Here is a 16,148-nt window from a genome sequence, read left to right as displayed (position 1 = left end):
TCCCTCCTCAGAGGACTGGGTGCCTGCGGCCATTTGAGCGCTCTGGCAGGGGTAGCGGGGAGGCTCTCGCAGGGTCCCTCTCTGCAGCCCAAAGCGCGGGGGGGGGCCTGAACCATGGTGGCAGAGAGCTCACCAGGAAGGGCCACTCCTGCCCCGGGAAGGGGAGACCCGGGGGACTGGGTGAAGGGGCAGAGGGTTGTGCTGTCCGTAGGGAGGAGGAAGGGAGGTGGCACAAGGCCGAGGGGCGGCTGCCTCCATCCGGGCTCTCTCCCTCAGCGCCGGGGCCGGGACGCGAACCCGGGTCCTTCAGGGGTGTGGGGGGAGCAGGTGGAGGAGGCGGAGCCACCCCCGTGACCGGTCACCGGGCTGCGCGCGCAGGGGCCCCGCCCATCCCGGCGCGGTCGCCATGGCAACAGAGGCGCTTCCCGCCGGGCGAGGGCTGCGCGCGCGCCGCCGTCCGCCGCCACCGGCGGCTTCTTTGGCAGCGGGACGGCGGGGCCGGGCCCGCCCCGCTGGCGTCGTTCCCAACCCGGGAGGCGGCGGGACACCCTGGCGTCTCCCTCCCTCCCTCCCTCCCTCCCGCGGCCCTTCCCGTTGCCCCCGGCAGCCCCTCGCCCCGGGGAGCGCGGAGGGGCGGCTCCCGCGCTCCGTCCCGCCCCGTTCCGCCCCCCCCCGCCTCCCCCGGGTAGGGGTGTCCGGCCGTGCCCGGCCGCCGATCAGCACCTCCGCCGGGCAGGCCGCTGGGCTCCGCCGCGCTCAAACTTAGTTCGGAACTTCCCCGTTGCGGCGGAGTCGGCGCCGTCCCGCCTCGTTTTCTCTGAGGGACGAGCCGGTGCCGCGGCAGGGTAAGTGGTGAGGGGAGTGGTGGTGGCGGCGGCGGCGGGACAAAGGCGGCCCGGGAGGCACCGGGTGGGTCCGGTTCACTCGCCCTGAGGGGCCGCCGCCCCGGGCCCCCCCTTCCCGCCTTCCCCCGGGCCGGCTCTGAGGGCGAAGGCGGGAAGGGGGGGCCCGGGGTGTTGCTGCCGGTGCCGCTCCCGGTAGCGGGGGGACGGACACACCCACGGGGGTCTTGGCGGCCAGTGGGGGTCGGTGACGGTGGTGCTGGGCTCGGTTCGCTGCTGGTTTTTCACTGCGTCAGAGCCAAGGGCGAGGGGAGAAGTTGGGTCCTCGTGTGCGTGTGCTCCGGGTGGAAAAGAAGAACCCCCCCCCCCCCCCCCCCCCCAAAAAAGCCCACCCCTTCGTGCTTTTTAACCGAGCGTCTGCGTGGGGTGGTAGGTGGTTTCGTGGTGATTTTGATGGCTCATGGGTGTAATGTTCTGCTGGCGGGCGCTGCAGATTAGAGCCTTATTTTTGTAATCCAAGATGACTTTTGTAAGCGCTGCAATTATCTGTCCCCCCTCTGGATTAGTGACGGTAATGTGCTTGGCGTTCTTAAATGTACAAATAAAGATGCCCCCACCCTCCCCCCGAAGAGTTTCCAGCCGTGCCGACTCCAGCTGGGGTTAACAGCACACGGGCATTCACAAGTGCGGTGTGTGACTCTCTTGGACTTTAGGAGCTGTATCTGCTCCCTGGAGTTAGTTTAAAGTGCCACTCTAAGGTCATCGTGCTGCTTCTTTTTAATTGCGGGTGCACGTACCTTTGCTTGTTGGCGTATCGGCCCATGCGTGTGTGTATGTTTTTATTTTAGAAGCGCGTCTGACGTTTGGGTGGGCAGATTTGTATTGCTCCCTTGTGTTATGCAACTCATCTGTCCATTTTTCTTCCTAACTCCAAATGTCAGTGATTTATGTGAGGATGGAGGGATGTGGAGTTCCGCTTACGGGTGGGAATAGCTGCCCCAGTTCCCTCAATTTGCGTGGAGTTCTGCGCTGGGATTTGGGAGGGAGCAAAATCAGGATTCTGACAGGGTGAAGCTAATCTGTAAAATCACTTTGTTTCCTGTGTGGTATTGCGTCGAGTCGTGTAAAAAGCTTTGCCTCCCTCAGTCTGTTTGCAGCATTGTTACTGCTCTTCTGTTTCTCCCGTCTGAAGGTAGGAGATTAATTTTGTGGATTCAGGTATTGACTTGACTTCTATTTGTGTGGCGTAATCCGGGTGATTTCGATTGGTGTGTGAGGAATGGGATTAAGGGAATCGCACTTGGCAGATGGCGGAGCTCTTCTATACCATCATGAGATACCGTAACCTTTTATTATACCTACGGATTCGATTCTCTAGAGTTTACTAATATAATTCTATGATAAAGTACTGCTCATGATAAAATACTGGTACTGCATTAAAGAAATTGCAGCATACAGCAATTGATGTTTTGTCAAAACTGACGCTTTATTCCACTGTGGTAATTGCAGGCAATTTTCATGGTAGGCTGAAGAGGTAAACTATGTTTCCAGGGTAACTGTGAAGTTGTTTAGCTGCTTCAGAGGTACTTTTTTTGCCAGAATGGAAGGTTGTTGGTATTTTCCTTGTCTCTTGTCCATAAATCAGAAGGATTTGCATCTTTTTAACAACCACATGAAAATATTATTTTTCTTTGTTTTCCTGTGACATTTTTAGGGTGTGGTAGGGAAACAGACAATGTATGGCAGAAATGCTAATAAAGTTGCCTGGCAGCAACTGTAAAAACTGTCAAGGAAATTTATTAGCAAGTAAATTTATAAAGCCTTTCTACTTTAGAATAACGAAAGGGGTAGGAATCCCACTGAAATAGAAGACATAGCTTGTATAGGCGTATAGTTTCTTGAAAATATACTTGTAAACTTTAGTCTGTTCTATTTCAGGCGATGCTCTGAACTAATTTTAAGCCAAATGTTTCTTTTCCAGTATGTAGAAAACATAGAACAAAGTGACTCTAGAGTGTCATGGTATGGAAAGTCAAATCTAGGGCTGTTTTCTAATTGTCATTGCGTTTGTCATTTTTTACTATCTCATTTTATATATGGCAGTAAACGATGTGAATGTCACCAACGCAAGGTCTGTGCTCACGCTGCAGTTCCAGAGGCTGCCTGTCTTAGAGCTGGAGGAGAAAGGGCAGAGTACCCACCTCCGGCTGTCCTGACCCGGGCTCTTAACTGACTAGGTGCCAATGTATTAGGAAAATTTTAATGTCTGATGATTAAACAGTTCATTACCTCTGATCTTTGCCATACTGAGAGCGACGTGCAGCAATGATTGTGATGGCTGGTTTTTTTTAATGCTGTTTCCAACCATGTGTAGCACTGTCATGGTGGATGCTAACCGAGCCCCTTGTGTGTTTGCAGACTCCTTGGACAGTAGTAATATGCTTCCTGGATGCCTGATTTCCCCAAAGGAAAAAAAAATAAATCACTTATGACTTGGAAATAGATTTTATTGAAAGAAAGAATTTCAGACTCTTAAGGACTGTGTTTGAAAAGTCTGCCAGCCCTCACTGCTCTATGGGCTGACCGTAACGTTTAGCCCCTGTGTGGAAGAGGCCAGCCCTGGCCAGCCGGTCCCAGGTCGATGGAGAGCTCGGGAATTCCACCTCCTGGGATTCTTTGCATGGCTCTGTGATTTCGCTTGGGTGTTGTCCTGGACTCTGCTCCATTCAGTGCTTCTGTTTCTCTGGCTACTAGATAATTTTGAAACCAGTCATGTCACCTCCCTTCTCTTTCACACGTGCTTGGTTGCTGTAAAGTAGAAAATGAACTTGCTCTCCTTGGTGAAGAATGTGTTGCTGCGCTCGCTGCCTAGTCCTTTCCTCGGGATTAGCCTTTGATCTTTGGTCCTGGAGCTTTCTCTCTTCTGGTAGGTTTTCCACGTATCATCAGAATCAAGTTGATAGAACTCCTAGTGATTTTTCTTCTGTCCTTGACTTTTTAAATAGTGGTAAGAAAACTTCCCATAGTCTTGAAAATTTGAGTATATAAGTGCTTGTGGGGATTGCTCTGCAGATCTGGGATGCAGGGCTCGGGATCACATTTGAGAGGATTACTCTGAGGGGCAGGGACATGGTACACCTGTAGCTGCAGAAAACTACCTCTCTCATACCTTTGACTGCTCATGTGTTTAAAAACTGTGCTGGTTTCTGACTGAGGAGTCTCTAGATCAAGATTTTCCTCAAAGACTTGGTATGTTTTCTCAAATTGATATTCCACAGAAATTGATAACTTGGCGCAGCTCACTAGCCAGAAGTTTCCTTTGGCAAATGAATTTGTCCTGATGAGTTGTGTGCTGTGTAGTTACCTAAAAATGTGACTAGTAAAAGGGATGTGTGTGGGCATGCGTGTCTAAATACAAGTTTTGAATGTTCTGCATCTTTTCTTCTTTTCAAGCTATTTCTTTTTATATACTCATGCAGGAAAACAATAATGCTAGTTGGAAGTCTTTCACTTTCATAGCTTGGTAAATTTATGTGATGCTGTTGGTTCTAGGGAGGTATTCAATGTCTTTGCTTTTCTGCTTATTAATTTATTTCTTAACGCAGGTGCAGCCTTTTGGGGCTCCTTGTTTGATTTTTAAGTGTTAGGCAGCTTTTGGGGAGGAAAGTACTATGTCTATACAATTCTTTAAAGAGACGTTCATGGAGTAGGAGATCACACTGTATTCAGTGGGCTGTTTGTAAAAGCGAGACTGAAGTAAACTACTTAATCCTGCAAGCCCAGGCATGAAGCTTGCAGTGATGCTGTGAGCATGGTCTGTATCACTACTTTGTGCTTGATGCACAAGGGTGACTAGAACCCGAGAATGTTGCAATGTTTTAGGTGTGTTTTTTGTTTTGTATGTAGGAAGCACCCAAAGACAACATACGGAAAAAGCCACAAACTTTTTGTTTTTGCCTCAGAAATCTATTTAAATGAAGGCTCCCTGGTTGCAGTAGTAGCCTTTGCGGTGTAAACCACCGTGTGGTTGTCTTGAGTTTGCAGCCAAAGAGGCTGGACTAACAGGAGAGCTGTGGAATTCCCTCCGCAGCAAACCGTCTTGAATCCTAGTCACAACCTTCTGAATGACCACAGACCTGGTAGATTTAACAGTTTAATTGGAAGGCATCATGCTTGATAAACTCTAGACGCACCTGCCTCGTGCAGCTGGGGGTACAGACTTTTCCTAAAAACATAGAGGATTTGCTGTTGCCCATATACGTGCTCCAGGGAGATGTGACTGCAAGGAGCCGATTCTGAGGAGATACTCTGCGTGCTGCATTGAAAGAGGTGGCAGAAGTTGCTTGCTTTTCCTTGACTGACTTTCAGTAAGTTTGAAGGGCATACATAAACTTTTGTCTGAACTCTCAGGACTTTTCTTTGAAGCTGTGTTTTAGTAATGCTTTAAAAAAAAAAAAAAGTAGCAAATCAAAAACCTAGCAAGTCAGTTTGCCTTTGAATGGGCTTCTGGGGGTGAAGCAATTTTGTGCACAGTGGACTTCCAATATCTCAGGTTCTGTTAAGTGTCAGGAAAAACAAATTCTTAAGAAAAGCTGGGTATTGAGTTTTGGCAAAACGCACTAAATTTAGTGTGATGACTACTCTTGTCTTTTTGCAGCTATTGGTTTAAAAAAATCAGTGATGTTTCCCTTTTTTTCTCATCATTCTATGCTAGTATGACCTAACCATCTGATCAGAAAGGGATATGTAGGTCCTGCTGAATGATGATTTTCCTCAGGCCTAGGCTTAAATAATCTAGACTCTTAAAAGAAGTATATTCCTGTAGATAATTTAATCTTTAGATTCTTTTCTCAAATCAAGGTGGCTTATTTTCTTGCTTCTGTCTTTGGTTTGTTCTGGAAATAAGTAATGCTGGAACTTCTGCAGACAAGAAAGCCTTTCTGTTTGGGGTTATTTTTCAATGCATCTGTATAAATAGGAGATTGTTAATGAATATTTTTACAGTTCATGAATACCTTACAACTATGTTGAAACAATGGGAGTTGAATTTTCATTTTATACTCTTCATCTCTACAAAACACGCTTGAGGAGAGGAAATGAATTTTTTCTTAGGCTTGTGTGATTGTGGTGATGCAATTTGAGCAGTGTGGGACTACAGAGGATTATTATCTGAAACATTGCTTGTTTTTGTTTTGAGTCATGTCCCATGAACACGCACTTAAACATTGGGGGGGGGGGGGAAATCTGGTCTCCTTTAAAGCCACTTACAGAGCTCTTCATTAAAAGTTCTTATCAGAATTAAGTGCCAAAACTTTCACTTTTGGGCTGTAATAAAGCTGTTGCATGCCTGAAAGAAGATAAGTGTTGGTCTTGCAGCAGTGTGAGAACTGAAAGCTTCTTACTATTGTAGTAATTATGAGTCAGGATGGTCATTAGCCTGCTGTAACAAGTAGAAAAAGATAACCAAAGCTTCAGCACTTGAATTGTTATCTGCACCATTTTCACTTAAAGGGAAAAAGGGTGCATGTGTGTTCCAGCAGTTTCTTCCAAGAGTGTACGAACGGCTTGTCTTATTTTACAGAATTAGCGTAAACTTTCATGTGGGGTGGTGGGACGTCAGTGTCTTTTTTTTTTTTTTTTTTTTCCCCCAGATCAAAATACCCTTTTAATTTGGTTGGGGGCTGGGGAGAGAACTGCCATGAGCCAAGTGGCCTGTTAACTCCAGCTCCAGGCGTGACCCAGTTACAGTTCGGCAGCGAGGTCTGCGGAGCTGGGGCATCGCTGGGAAGCGGGTGAGCTCTTTGAGCTAGGCCAGCCCAGGAATAGACAACTTGAACTTCGCTGCAGAAGCGGCACTTGGATGCAAATAAGATGGATGGCAAAAATAGAAGAGAAAGGAATGGGCTGCATTTTTGTGTTTAAATCTAAAATGCATAGATTTGGCACACTGGAGAAGAGGTGAAGAAGTGAAGATGCAAATGCTTTCTTTTGTTAGTTTTTCTTTAATTCTAGTAGTTAACAACAATTTTACTCTTCATATTTCCTAAGGGTAAAAAGCTGCCAGTGTTTGAGTGAAACGTATGAAAATATGAGTATTTGTGTGTGCTTTGCTGATGCAAAAAATGTTGTTGCCATACACATCAGCCTCTTCTGTTTATATTTGCATAGTGACTGTTTTTTCTGGTTTCAGCAAGTGATGTTAATAAATATGAAGTTCTGAAACTTGTTATTCCTACTGTTGTGAAACTAGGATGATCTTTATTTTACAGTCTTGATGAGAATTTGAAAAACATAAATAGGAATGGAATTTAAGTTTCTCTTTTTATTCTGTCTTTTAATGAGCTCAGACTTCAGCTTGGATTAAGCCTGGCTGCTTTTTCAGTTCAGCCATAGTATCAGTAACTCTTGGTAGGGAGTCAGTTGTGCCAAAATTTAAGAGGGATGTTTATCTGCTGCAAGTATGTTCAACCATACAAGGCTTTCGATGGACAAAGCTGTCTCATCCACAAGGAAAGCATTCGGCCCAGCGAAGCCATGGTACATTTTAAACAGGGTTGGAATTTTTGGCCACTGTAATTGTTTGATATTTCATGAGAACACTCAGAATTCTTCATTGAACAAAATGAGCCCAGATGCCTTTCTAAAACGGGCATTTATGCTACAGTGGTGCAGCTCAGCTGGCTCCTTCCTTTACTTAGAGACCTTACAAGAAATGTCATTTTTATTATTTGTTGTCAAACAGGGCTCTTACTGTATTGGCAGTATTAAATGTCAGATATTAGTATAATCTGCCTTTAGAATGTTTTAAGCCACATGATGGTTGCAGACATCTAAATATCCTCCTATTCTTGCAGCACACATGTACACATGATGCAGGGGTTTTCTTTTGCATGTTCAAGCCTACAATAACAGTTATGTCCAAGAAAATAGATATCTTGACTTACGCAAATAATAGTAAGTATTTCTAAAACACGTTTGAATTTATGTATCTTGTAATTCTTACTAGTTGTCATAATGTTCAGTTTACATTCTTCACAAAATTAATATTAAAAAAAATCAGTGCAGTTCTCAGTGGTTACCGTTTGCACAGGAGGGATTAATTGATTTGATTACAGTAGAGGTTTCTAGTACAACTTCAGATCTTTTGCTACTCCCCTAAATACAATTTTACCTAGTAGGAAAGAGATGCTCGCTATTGCAGCGTGGCTGTGTGAGGCTGCAGGAGAGGTTTCTGCCTGTCTGACCTAATCTCACTAAACTTGACAGGGCAACAGATGTTTTCTTGACTTCTTCCTTAAAATAGTTGAATCACAGCACACATAGGAAAGACTCGCCAATAGTTACAGATCAGCATTTCAAGGTCAGGGAGACTGGTTTCTGCGTGGTGAGCATTATGCTAATTCAGTTGTTAAACATATTGGAATTGCGCTTCCTTTTGCTTCTGCAGCGCTTGCAGATTCCATCGGCGCCTTTGCTCTGCGCTTGGAGTACAGAGGGTTAGTTTTGGACAGGGAGAAGCTTTCTTGTATGCTGTATTGCAAGCGTGCGAGAAACGTGTCTGCAGATCTCGGTTTGAAGCGAGTTCTTTACATGAAGTACTTGCTTAAGTAGTGCCACTGTCATGTTGCTGCTTATGCGTGACGATGAAATCTGATGGAGAGGTTGAAGCCTTGTTTAAGATGAAATACATGTTTTCCTCTCCCAAGGGCACTTTATATTGGGATAAAGGTCTAGGGTAGATTCGCAGCTGCAGTGATGGAATTCATTGTTTATGTGCGTGCAAAAATGAAATGAGAGCGTGTGCTGAAGCAGATGTGTAACTTGGGCCCCGTGTCTGACACCTCTTACAAACAATACTAAGCCTTTCCTCTCCTATTTTGGTCTTGAATACTAGGAATGTGTGTTAGTATTGTTTCCTAACCAGCATGTGTAATATCTTTAGAGATTATCTCTGCGTTAAAGCGTATGGGATATACGTGTAAAGTAACAATCACAGAGTGTCATGTTTGATACTGGACTGTTGCACACAGTGTAAAAAGTAGTTCATTTTGAATCCATTTTTTTTGTACTGTAGATGTATGGTTGCCTGAGATGGTTTTTGCACAAGCTTGACTGTAAGAAGCAGGTTAGTATATTTTTCAAATTGTCTCCAGAAGTCTTGTCTTGGCTCCATTGAGTTTAATCTCTTTTTTTTTTTAAAGTAACAGCTTTAATTCCAGATTAGTATACTGTCAAAATGCTGCTTTTACAGATGCTGAAAATGGTTACTTTGAGGTTAAAGATCTTGCCATCTTTTCTCTTCAGCTTGGCTCTAGAAATGATTGTGCTCTTATGCCTGTTACGTCCTTTCTACTGGCACTGGAAAGTTGAACTCAGTGGTGTTGCTCCTGAGGAATTAGAAGCATTGTTACACCTCAGCACAGTCGGAGCCTTCCCACAAGTTCTTGGGGCAGGGCTGCTGTAGTCTGGATATTTCTTACGGCTTTAAAACCTTTATAAGCTGTGGCCTTATTTTCTGCTTCTGCTGGCTCCTTCAGATACTGTGAGGCAGCTCCACTCTGGAGATCTGCATCTCAGCATCCTGTTAATTACACTGGTTCCACCAGGACTCGGTTGCTGATGGGAGTGTGTGGAAAAAGCCAGTGAATATGGGAGGGGCACCCAAACACAGTGTGTTGGGAACATCTTCAGGAGTGTGGAGCAGGAGGTAACGAAGCAGATGGCAAGTTGGCATCTGGAGAGCTTCAAGACTGCTAACAGCCCACAGTGGAAGGCAAAGGATGTCGCCTGGCCGTCTGGCAGCTTCCTCCTCTGCTGCTCCTGCCCGGGGGGGGGGTCAGTCCCAGTCCCTGGCATTGCTTTGAGTGTGGTGGCCATTGCCAGTGCTTGGTGGGCTCGGCTGTGGAGCCGTCTGACCTGTTTGAGACAGGGCTAGTAACTGCAAACGGATCGGAGAGAGTCAATACTTGGGCTTGTAACTAGAGAATGGGCTGTGGGCCAGATTCGATGGCTCTGCCCTCTGTTACATCTGGAGAGAGTACTGGGGAGGGGGCTGGAGTGAAGAACTTGAGGTATGAGTGTGTATTTTAAACTATATAATTAACAGAAGGTTGCTTATAACTGTTTAACCAATACTGGCTTTAAACCAATGTGCAAGACAATGTTTATAATTTGGACTGGCTTTTATTAGGCATCCAAATCTGTAGCGTTTATCATTTTGCTGCAAAACAAACAGGCCAGGCGCTGCCTGAACATTGGGCAGTTTTGGTTTCTTCTCCCATCCTGTATCTCATTTCTTCACCCTGATTTTTATAACTTTGGCTCTTGAACCTGACGACTTCAGGGGAGGGGAACTCAAGTTGATCAGTGCGATTCCTGGGCAGGGTTTGTGTCCAGTGGTTCAGATGTATCTTTTGTCCATGGTGTGCTGGTTGGTTTGTATGTGATGAAACACAAGAAAAAAACCACCCAGCCTTCTTCACTGAGCAGGTACCTGGTCTCTTGTTGGTTCAACAAGTCTCTAAACTATATATGACTGGAAACTGAAAAGAAATGATATTTTGTGCCTGTGTCACTTCTGAAGCATCCTCTGCTGGCTGCTGCTTTGTGAAAGATGCTGGGATGTGTGAATCTTTGATTTCACTTGCCAAGTCTGCCACTGACTTGAGGAAGCTGAAGGTACATTTGGCCTTAACATTCAGCTCCTTGGACTGGCGTGGCTCCTGCTCTGTGAATGACTGATTCAGCTGGGATTCCTCCCGCAGAAACTCTGGATCCAGTGTCATTACCTGTTTTCATGACAGCATTGTGCCACTACTTGAACCTGCAGAGCAGCAACAAAAAGGCCAGCGAGGGAGTCAGCTCAACGGGTCTCCCAGTACCTGCAGGATTTACTGTGTCTCTTGAAGTTGGTGGTTGTGTCTTGTCCCTTCCAGAGGCATCCAGCGGTACTAACAGTGGAGCTAAAGCCAGGATCAGTTGTGCTTTGCTGTGTGGCTTTCTGGGGGCAGGAGTGGACAGAGGTGGGGAGCTGGGAGAACTCGTATTCTGGTTTTGGTTTGGGTCAGAATGCAGTCAAAGGAACCTTCTTTGTAATAACATCGGAAAGATGATGTCTCTAAGTCTGCTGTAAGATCATTCTTAAATTACTAGTTAAAATCCCTTTGGATATGGCCTGAGAAATTCGGGTTGGGCTCTGGGGCTGCTGTAATACCGGTGCGGGTGGGATTTGAGGGAAGCTGGATGCTCCCAGGCAGGTAAGTGCTCATGCCCAGCTTCTGGGGTCTGCATGAACTGTTGGGAACATACCAGTGATCCTTCATTCCTGCTCATTTTTGAGAGCTCCAAAATATACCTGGGTCAGCTATTCATTATTGTCCTGCCTTAAAATGTAGGTGATCTCCACACTGTACCATGTATTCTTTGACAGCGTCTACAATTTTTTTTCTAAAAAAGTGTTTTTATGTTACTCTTTTATCTTCATTTTGATGTGTGAGAGTGGTTCTGTGGCTTCTGTGCTTAAAACTTACTAGAAAGTTTGAAAAAAACCACTGTTCACTTGTGGTTGAAAATGCACTTGTATGCTAAAGCTTGTGAATGTCATTTAAGCAGCCACCTGTGCCTGCCTTCCTCCCCCCCGTGCCCCCGCTAGTGCCGTGTGCCGGACGCGGGGGTGTCTTCCACACAAGTGTTTCTTCACAGCCAGGCACTTCCAGGTTCATAGTGCCTCCACGGTTTGGATTTTGGTGCTGGTTTTTTGGTTTTGGGGTTTTTTTTTTTGCACTTCAGCTATATTTTTTTTTTTCTTCCACCCCCCTCAATAAAAATGTTAAGTGTCTGAACTGTGGCCTTTCAATTAATAGGCAATTTTCCCCTTCCGTGCTTTCTGAAGCATATAGGGAGGTGGAGGGGATTGTTTTGTAGTCATAAAGCTTCTAGGTAGTGTGTTGACCAGTAATTCATTACAGGCCTTGATTTTGCTGAACAACATCATGTTTCTGAAGAACAAGGTAGAAAACGATGGCTAGTGTGCGTGTGCAGGCTTTGTGCTGTCGGAGTTCTTGGCTTAAACATGCTTTTGTTCAGAAAACAGGAAGAAATGCAGTGTCACTGCTTTGATTCCTCACAGTCAATACAGAACTCCCTGATGCTCAGTTCAATTCTTATCACTTTTGGAGGAAGAAGAAACTCATTATGGATGCTGATAATGATAACCTGCTAGCAGGTAACAAAAGAAACATACCTACAAATCAGCAAAACCAGCCAGTGTTTCTGAAACGGGTGTTGCATTGTTGGGGGGGAAAAAACTTAATCCTATTTCCTGCATATGTGAAAGCTAGATGTGACCACTGAAGGAAAAATGGGCGCCTTATCATCGAGGTAGCAGCAGTAGCTCCTCTGGCACATAAAACATTCTTGACAAGCAGCTTTTTTATTGGTGTTCAGCTTGGGGCAGATCGATGCCTGACAGGAGGCAGCACCCTGCTGCAGTAACACATCCTACCCAAATTAATGCTGTGTTGAGTATACAAGGAAGAGATCAAAGAGCTGCCTGAAAATTGTTAACAAACCCGAGAGGCAAAAAGATTAATTTCAAAGTGTGTAAATGTTTTGTAGAGCAGAGGATGACATAAGGGATTTTGGCCCAGAGAATGATAAATACCACCAAGTATTTTGCTTTTACGACAATACTTTATTTGACTCAAAACAGATCCACCTGTCTCTCGCTAGTCCAGTAATTTTTTTAAATATTTATGGGAAATGAGCGGAAATTGTAAATCTGATGGTCATATCCATTTGAATTTGAATGCATTTTAATGGCTCCATCTGTATACTGAAAGGCGCAACTAGAATAAAATTAATCGAGTTTAAGATTGTTAATAATTGGCTTGTTCGAAATCAGGTCACCTTTTATGTAAAGCATTTGAATTGCTGCAATAGGAGCAAGAACTTGGGCAAAGGAGGATTTTTATCAGATAACCTTGCCTGTATCATACGTAGTGCTGGGTAAAACAGCTGAGATGGGCATTTTCCGTGCTGTGTGGTGTTGGCCTACCAGAACTGGTGCTGAAGTTGGTTTTTCAACGTGGTCAGGCCGTTGCTGAGCGCACTGGAAAATTTCCCTCAGGGTTGATGCCAATGACATGTAAACCCAAGTCCAGCGTCAGTTCTACTATTCCCTCCATTTTACCTTAAACATTTTTGGGTTATGGGAACCATGCATAAAAAAGGGTCAGTCATAAAAACTCCTCTGAATGCACACGTCCGAGAGACGTGTTGGGATCTGCTTCTGCTGGCGCACAAAAGGAACCTGTCAGCGAAGCTGGGGTTTGTCTTGGCAGTGCCGGTCTGCCCTGTGCCTGCAGACCCCGGGGCTCGCGACGGAGATGCTTCCCCATTTCCAGGCAACTCAGTGTTACGTGTGCTGCCACCACTGTTATTGTCAGCTGTTAGGAATGTCGTTAGTCAAAATTTGTTAGGTAGTGCCTACAGCTTTTTTTTTTTTATTAATGTTTGTACCCAGCACACTTAGTGCATCCTGTTGTAATTCTGAGCTGAACCCTGGGGAAGTGAAGCTGGGTGCAAGGCGTTCTAGGGTCAGCGCTCGCGTCCCTGCTGGCAGTGCCTTCGAAAGCTGCTCCCCGGGACCACCTGCTCGCCTTGGCATGCGAATGGGGGAGAGTAAGATCCAGTTGTGGTCGTTATTAACGCTGACACTGTCAGCCTGTTACCACAGTGTTTGTCTTTTCCAGCGGAAACAGGTATTGTTATTGCCCGCTTCAGCCAAGTCCCTCCATGATGCAGCTTTGTGGCAAGCTTGATCTTTAAGACAAAGGTTGCTACAGCTTAGAGGAGCAGGCTTAGAAATTGTTCATTTGTTCATGGAACAGAATAATCTGTTCTTGGGAACCATCTGGTCCAAGCCCCTGTTTAGAGCAGGGCCAGTTCGGAGTCTTATTACACTGCAGTTCATTTCTAGAGCAGTGCTTGGGATGAGTGTTTGGGGCTTGAGTACAGTTGCTTGTTGACCACGCTAGACTACATGCTTCTGTTATGACTAACGCAAATATTTGAAAGGTAGTATGGTGGACTGAATGGAGAAATTGCTGCTAGACAACACTGGCTGGCTGTATTGAAAGAACATGTGTTGTGAGCAGCAAAATCCAAAGCTGTTGAACACAGAGCTTTTTAGTGTGTGATTTAGTGTATGTAGGCCAGGTTGGACGGGGCTTTGGGCAACCTGGGCTAGTGGAAGGTGTCCCTGCCCATGGCAGGGGGGTTGGAACTAGATGATATTTAAGGTCCCTCCCAACCCAAACTATTCTATGATTTTTAAAAATTTTTTTTCTTCTAAAGCAAGCAAGTGGAAAATCAGCCAGTGAAGACATCAAATTGTATAGCTGTAAGAGGTGAAGCAGAGCATAAACATTTGTAACAAGAATACACAATGACAAATTTCTTTTTAGTTAGGTGAAAGCTTAGAAGCAGCATAATCTATTACAGCATCTTTGCTCTAAGTATTTTGTCTGCAGGTGGCGTGTGCTTTTTGCAAGTCTCTTAGTGATGGTGCAGCTTCAGAATCTGTCCTTCAAGACAAGTACAGGTATAAAACTAATACAGTGTAAATCCTCTTTCTTTTTGCAGAAGCAAAGGAATCTTAATGCTTAGGCCTCAAACACAGATGTTAGTTGCCCTTGCATGCGTGCAGGATGGGGGCTGTGGATGTTACACAGCTCTTCACTGAGCAGGCACTGGCCTGGACGTGGGGCTCTGCACCCCTGCTTTGTTGTGCAGGGGGATCATGTTCTCCCCACTGCCCGACAGGTCTGGCTCTGCTCTGCCTCGTGAGCAAGCTGTGTTTTCCCCAAAGATGCTTTCCTAGGGTCTGTCAGTAGTCGCTCTTTAATAGTTGTTGGCAATGGCTGTGTAGTGGCCTGAAACAGCTGGCTTGGAACCTCCACGGTGAGAACAAATCCTGAGGATTAGAACAGGAGGAAAGCTGTCGGCCTCGGGGAAACCAAGTTTAGCTTTGCCCAGGTGTTCTGTCTTGGAGAAGATGCACATTGTGTGTGTGTATATATATATGTATACACACATAATTTTTAATCTGCCATGATTCTTTTTGGTCTTCTACCCATCACTCTGTTTCCGTTGTCCTCCATTTTATGGGTTCAGGTTTTCTGCAGATGATTAAACTGCTGAAGTGATCTCCCAATGTGTTGCAGGTGGTGCTCCAAGGTCGGTAGCTTCGGGTTTTCTTAAAGTCTTGATAAAACTACTTTGTTCTTTTCGCCATATGGCAACACCTTAATCCTTTTTTCAGCAATCAGATGAATGTATAAAAGACACAGCATTTATAAATTAGTGCTGGCGATTCCAAGTCAATCGCAGAACAATGTGAGCTGGTTATACTTTCTGAAGGTGGTTTACTGCATCAGGCCACAAATGCGTTTTCCAGTGCTGGAAATTCTGTTAGAATTTGAAGAGGAAGATCAGAGGAGTATGGACTTTGTTCTTTCTTGCAGTCCCTTCTGACACAGAAGCACCTGCCACGCATAAAAGCAAGCAGGAAATATCTTCTTGCATCACGCTATTTCTGTAATACAGTGACCTTCAGCAGCTCAGTTTATATGAAATGATCCGTTCCCTCTGATCCCTTCCTGGGTGCAGAGGGTGATGTGTCAGGTTTATTTCTGAAGGCTTCATAGCCTTTGCTTGCAAGCAGTATTTCTGTGAAGACACTTCCCTATTTTTGTAACAAGTAGGTGGATTTTTTTTAATGAACTGAAGCCCACAGATCTGTTTTACTCCATGCTCTGACTTGTGTGCCACGTCGGGTCAGCGGCAGACCCTTCTCTCCAGAGTGATGGGAGCATTCCAGTTCTCCTCAGCTTTGCGTGTTTTCGTGCTGACTGGCAGGCTTAGCAAGGTGTTTCACTGCAGGGATCTTCTGAGGGGTATTTTAACTCCGCATTTGCTCCATGAAGTAAATAGTTTCAATGTCAGCGTCCATGTAGTTCTCACTAGCGTTTTGGGAGGAAACTGTCCCAATAATATCATTGCTGCTTATAAAGCATTTACAGCAGCTGGTAGCTCTGAAGGCACCGGATGGGGTGAGTGAAACAGAAAAGCCAGGGGTGATATCTGTGTCCTGTCAGCTCTGAGATCAGAGACAGTTGTCCTTTGTCTTCCCTTACTGCCAAGAGGACGAGAAGTACGCACAAGCACAGTAAATATTTCCAGGTGTGGGTGGTCTCTAAGCATCTTTTACTGCCAAAACTTGGTACTGAACATGGTATTCCGTAG

At 45.4% G+C, this 16,148-nt stretch overlaps 1 protein-coding gene across 1 annotated transcript in view; it reads left to right on the top strand.

The window, feature by feature from the left end:
- The first annotated feature begins 696 nt into the window (after positions 1–696).
- KIAA1671 (KIAA1671 ortholog) overlaps positions 697–16,148 on the top strand; it is an 87,667-nt gene continuing 72,215 nt past the window's right edge. The window contains exon 1 of the mRNA XM_074844624.1: positions 697–845. The gene's annotated coding sequence lies outside the window, so the exon portion shown is untranslated. The remainder of the gene's footprint in view (positions 846–16,148) is intronic.

Source organism: Strix aluco, chromosome 18, assembly GCF_031877795.1.
Source record: "Strix aluco isolate bStrAlu1 chromosome 18, bStrAlu1.hap1, whole genome shotgun sequence".
NCBI lineage: Eukaryota > Metazoa > Chordata > Aves > Strigiformes > Strigidae > Strix > Strix aluco.
This window is presented reverse-complemented; position numbering and strand designations above follow the sequence as displayed.